This window comes from Micrasema longulum, unplaced genomic scaffold (genome assembly GCF_059751315.1).
Source record: "Micrasema longulum isolate JH-2025_06_02 unplaced genomic scaffold, ASM5975131v1 h1tg000087l, whole genome shotgun sequence".
Lineage (NCBI taxonomy): Eukaryota > Metazoa > Arthropoda > Insecta > Trichoptera > Brachycentridae > Micrasema > Micrasema longulum.
Window position 1 is genome coordinate 395,958 of NW_028277293.1, and position 6,488 is coordinate 402,445.

The window sequence follows — 6,488 nt, forward strand, 5'->3', positions numbered from 1 at the left end:
TCCGAGTAACTTCAAAAATTGCACTAGACTCTAAGGTTTTGTAATAATACAAAACAGTAGTACTTAATTGGTCATTATTCACTGAAATCACCCTTCAAAGATACGAAGGTTAAAAATTCCTAAAGATAATTATGATAGAAAGCGTGACTAACAAAAAATAACTGTTAAGAGATAAAATGGCAACACGAGTAGCAGTAAACACAAGGTGAGAACGATTGAAGAATTTTCCACCTGAGTATCTTTGAAAGCTGATTTCGGCGAATAATAGCGTATTATGTAATACTTTTTTTATATTATTACAAAAACTTAACAGTCTAGCGTAGTTTTTAAAGTTACTTTTTGTTTACTTACTGACTTTTTTGTTTTTTTTTTACCTTTTTGATAACAGTAACATGAAAGTTGAACATTAATTACTGGTTGTTATCAAAGAATCACTAATTTGTTTTCATCTATGGGCAGTAGAATAGAACAAATTACCAAGATATAAGGGTGAATTTTGTAGTTGATATTGTAAATTCTAAGTTTAAAAAAAATTTACTGTAATTTTTTTAAAAACAATAACTGTTTTTTTAAAATCCATAAAAACTAAAATAAGTACAAAATAAACTTCATAGCCCTGGCGATTTATACATATTTAGGTAAAACCTCAACAAATATATTTGAATAATAATAATGTTTGGATAATTTATATAGCGCCATTTTTGTGAAAATTACCTCAAGGGCGCTGTAAAATAAATAAATATCCCAACACGTCTTGCAGCTACAGAGCGCATGGACGGTTGGGATTCTAGTTCCTCGTCTCCAATTATGAAATATATGAGCTAGATAACAGAACGTCTTGCAGCTACAGAGCGCATGGACAATAAGAAATCTAGCCTCTATTTACATTTTTATTTTTTAGTTGACAATGAAGTTTAGAGTTTAAGTGTTATTTTAAAAACGAAATAAAAAGCAAATTTATAAAATTAGAAATTAGATAACAACAAGTCTTGCAGCTACTGAGCGCATGGACGGTTGAAATTCTAGACCCCATTTACTAAATTTAGATATTTGATAGTTGATAACATTTACATAATATGATAGATAACATCACAAAGTCTTGTAGCTTCAAAACACATCGACAAATGGAATTTCAACAACTGTGTAACATTCACAATTCTGCCCATGTTTAAACATTCACATTGCCTCAACTCTTCCATCTGTTGACTTTTGTGAAGCAAAAGAGCTGAAACCTCTATCACTTAAACCAGCCAATGGCAGGTCATAAGTTTATAATATTAGAAATCCAACACTGATTTGAATACAAATGTTTAAACTGCTTAGATTTTCATGACCGTTTTTCTAGGTTATTATGCCGGGTGCTGTTCATACTATTTACCGACATTTCAGGTCGCATTACAGCGTCCATCATGAGCATTCATGTTATGTAACATTAAATACTTAGGATTTGTGCTGTCGCAGTCGCTGCTGTCTACAGCTTGTCGATTTGAAATCTGTGCCGCTTCAGTCTACAATTGAATGTGATTTCTTTATAACTGGCTACCACGATGATTTTAAACGCATCCTATCATCTCTGTTTATATTATTTGTTGGAATATTTGTAGATCTCGATCGCCTCTTTTACCAATCGAGTTTGGTGACTTTTTGGTCTCCCTAAGATTAAACAGGCCTACATTTATTTTTTCGTGAAAAAGTGTTTCAAGTTTGATAGGTGCATTATAGTAAATGGGGTATGCTGATCACGAATCTGTATTTAGTTTTTTTCCAGTACGTCAGGTCAAGAAAAGTGTGTGAATATGATTTTGTAAATTTTTGTATAAACTGACATAAGTACTGAGAAAATATTTATTAAAACAATGATACACATCAAAACACGTATTGCAAAATCAAGTTTTAGTGTGTAATTACACAGGCATAGGTTTTTTAAAATAAAATCTATCCCATTTTTCCTGAAAACTATGTTTTGTTGTTTTCTTTTTGTGTGTTCCATTAGTAGTCCGCCATCATTCTAACATCCCATCTTCCTTGATAATGTCTCTCTGACAGTCCCAAGTACTTCACGTGGGAGTCTGGAAAATGGAGTTTAACCCTCGTATTGCATCCCAGTTTTTTATAATTTTCAACCATGTTAGCTACAATTTTTTTGTAGTCTGGAGACCTGTTTCCGGGGAAACCGTCTATGACCTCTACGAAAGAACTCCATACTACAGATTCATCCTGGGTATATTCTGGAACAATTCTGTCGAATTTTAAGGTTCGAATTTGAGGACCTACAAAAATGCCTTAAGAAAACTTAAGTTTCGCTTCAGAAAGTGTAGGAAATTTAAAACAGTCACCTTCTTTATTTAAAGCCTTGACAAACTGTTTCATCAGTCCTAACTCGATGTGAAGGGGAGGCAAAAGAACTAACTTTGGATCAACTAATGAATCATGTGCACATTTTTGTGTCCTGGCACAAGTCGGTCTCTAGCTGGGCATTCTTTCTTCACGTAATGAAGATTTCGTGCTCGACTGTCCCATTTACACAAGAAACACAGATACTTTGTGAATCCAGACTGCTGACCCAATAGCATGCATATTATTTTGAGATCTCCACACAGCTGCCAACCATATTCTTCATACTTAATTTTATTTAGCCTTTGAGAAAAATGGTCATAAGTTTTCTATGTGGTGTTCGGTTAAAGCCAATTTTTTTAAGTAGCCGAGCCTGCATGTACTCACGTGTTCCTTTACTCTGGTTGTAATTTTTCAGGCAGTGATATACACCTTGGGACAGTTTTTACAATTCAGCTTATACCGTCAGTTTCGAGAGGGTCCCGATCTTCTGCTGATTTTAGACAATCTCTATTTTTGTTTTATGTAATGAATTTGTCATGCTGTATTTTTTATGGCAAGTGTATTTATGAAATCCAGTTTTTGTGACGGAGGCTCCTCCAAGTTTGCATTTGAAGGTAAAAAATGAAGTTTTTGCAGTTTTATCCAAGGTAGAATGTGATAATACATGTAAAAGTACACAATAGACGATTACAAAATAGTAACGAACCCTGGGAACAGCACATTCAGCAACCTTTTAGCACCATTCAGCAGCAATACCAATCCACTTTTCAAAGTGTACTTCAGCCAAAAGTTATGCCAAGAAAAAAATATTTAATAAATTTGGATGATGTACTATATACTGAAGACATAACAGTAATCGTTTCACCAGAAAATGAATGTAAATAATTAATGACTCACATAAATGCATACATTAACATTAAAAGTAGTTTTTTCCTGTGCTTCCATAGCTTTCCTTAATGTTATATCCTGTTATTTTTTTTATTATCATCTGCAATAATTCATAGATTTTTTTCTTGTGACATCCTAAAGTAATCTCTCAGGATATCTTTTAAGACGTGGTAATAATATCCTTCTTCACTGCATGATTTGGAAATATCATGCACTCGGAATCTTTTCTTGGCTTTTCTTTCAGCCTCCTCTCAAAGCAGACACACGATGATAATATCTTTGTATTCAGTGACTTAACTAAAACAAAATTAGTTTTTTGTACTATTTTTTATTATTTTTAGCAAACAGTCGGTTTTCATGTAAATTTTTACTGTTTTTACTAATATACCTGTATAACACAGCATATAAGCTTTCAAAGTGTGTACACACATGTTCATTCGCCGCGAGACCACAATGCATTTAATAGAATCTTTAGTTACACTGCCACGTAGAAACAGTGTATGTGTAAAACATGCATGGTCATTTGTAAGAAAACCAAATGTGTGAGAAAAGGGGCCAGGAAATGTAGTCGAAACATTCTGCGCTGTGTGAAATAGAAACTCTTTTTATAGTATTATAGGGCAACATTATTGTTCTAAGGGAAACAAAAAAAGGGAAACTGTGTTATGACAATCAGTATTAAATTACAGAATAAATCCATGTGTTTTATTTTATTCAAAGAATATATACAGGTGTAGGCGCTCGAAGTGTTACTAACTTCACGCTGCTGTAGCAACCAAATGGCTAATGACAGTGCACCCATGTTTTGACATGTGTCCGTCTGTTATATTGTTAATAATTCTACCGAAGCATATCGTTTTAGGTTACAGTTAAAAAAGTTATCAAAAAGGAATTTAAACTTAACAATGTTATTGCTCTGTATTTGGCTGGAAAATTTCAACCAGCCATTATTAATGAGCTATGACATTTACATGTGAACAAAATGTTTGTGTATCGGACCATTTCACGCTACAATGATACTGGTAGCATAAAAAACGCCATGGAGGTGGACATCCAAAAACAGCAACATCGACAGAAATGGTTCGAAAGGTGAAGGCCAGAATTCAATGTAATCTACGACAAAGCGCAGTTCAATTGGCGAAAAATCTCAATGAGTCTGCTCGTAGCATGGGGCGCTTATTAAAAAATGAACTACGATTGAAGCCCTACAAAATTCAAAAAGTGCAAGATTCAATACCTGCACAAAAGGCAGTTCGCTTAGCAAGAGCAAAGGTGTTAAAACACTTGCACGTTGGTGGAGAGCTAGAAAGTTTGGCATTTTCTGATGAATTTTTTTTTTATAGTTCAGCAATATGTAAACAAACAAAACGATTGTGTACACGGTTACAGTGCAGATTAAAAGACAATTTAGACCAGTGAATCGCTCTGCGAAAGCAAGCGCCTGCATCAGTGATAGTTTGGGCCGCGGTAACTGCCACAGAACGCTCACCACTCTTTTTCATTAAACAGGGCGTAAAGGTAAATCAGCAAATCTACCGTGAAAAGATTTATGCGTTGTTAGCTTGGGCATGTAAAAAATTCAGTAGAAACCATAGAATGTTTCAACAAAACTCGGCGCCATCCCATAAAGCCCGTGAAACCCAACATTTTTTACAAGAAAAAGTTCCTAGCTTCATTTCTTCACAACAGTGGCCTCCATATTCCTCGGAGTTAAACTCAATGTACTTTTCCATATGATCCATTCTAGAGGCCAAAGTATCCGCTAAATAATATGAGATGGTCGACACCTTAAAAGATTGCTCTTTGCCGAGAATGGCAGAAAATACTATCAGCCCACATTCGTGCAGCGTGTGAAGCCTTCTTGGACAGACTCGATGCTTTTATTCGCGCGTAAAGTGGCTACATCGAACAATAACATTTTTGTGTCAAATGTTTTCACGATATACTGAAGTTTTTAAATTTAAAAAATCAAAATTGACAAAATTACAGAAGTTTTAATTGGTAAAACTTCGAGTGCCGACCCCTGTATATAAAGATATTTATACCTTCACTCAACATTTCTTCATGATTGTAGAACAACGACGCATGTGATTGTTTTTCAACTTTACATAAGTATATTCCTTTGATACTTGCGCTATTTATACATATTTATTTATTTTTTTCAAACCTGAAACATAAAGCCTTTTCAGGAATTCAGGAACAAATATTTTAAAAATCAATGTCACATTTTTGGTAAATCCGTCGTCGTCCTACGATCACAACAATTTAAGGATATTTAAATATTTAAATAAATAAAAAAGGCCAATCCTAATAATTAACATTTATTTATTTAGCAAAAAACAATGTCTTTTCGAAAAATAATTTATAAATATAACAATGGATTTCATTTTGTATTTTACAATTTATCTCACATCTTCAAGAGAAAGTATCACAAAAGAATTTATTCAAATAAATGCTTTCCTCGCAACATTAAAATGAAAAGTAATGGCAGCATAGAATATTTATACAACAATCATGTTCAATTCAAAATTCAAGTGTAGAGGCTATTATTATTCTCGGAAATAATTTTCATGACAAGTATATAAATACATAATCAAATATGAGATGTATGAATTTAAATGATTTTTCATTAGGCGGGTCCACACAGACAGAGCAGCCTCGCAAGGAATTTGCGGCGCAAAGCAGCTCGGTCTGTGTTGACGTGCCTCGGCCGAGCCACTGAGTGTCGGCTGTTTGTTTTGCTCAAAGGGGGCCTCAGGATTTGCCGCGTGCACTCAGGGCGGATACGTATTTTGTTTCGTGCCTCGCTCGAGCATAATAATTACGGATAAAGATCAGTGTTTGAAATTAATATCTCTCTATGATGTAAACACCTGGCTATGGAATGCAAGTGATCCTAATTATACAAATAGAGTTATACAATTTTTTTATAATCCTATTGATAAGGATACAAGCAACAGCTGCCACCGCAACACATACATGTGGTGCCATGATGTATTAACTCTCAACTGAACAAACCAACAAATGGCTCGGGCTTGCCGCGCGCAGCAGCCTCGCTCGTTCGGGGACAGTTTCTTCACTTGGGAAATGCCTCGCGAGGCTGCTCGGTCTGTGTGGACTTGCCTATTTACTTTTTTTTAAATACATCATGAGTTTCAATGAAAGTTTTTAAATTGTAAAATTATCTTATGTCCAAAATAATAAATGCCAAAAAGTTGATATTGTAACTTTAGCATCAACATTATGTGGACAAGTGGCTAGTT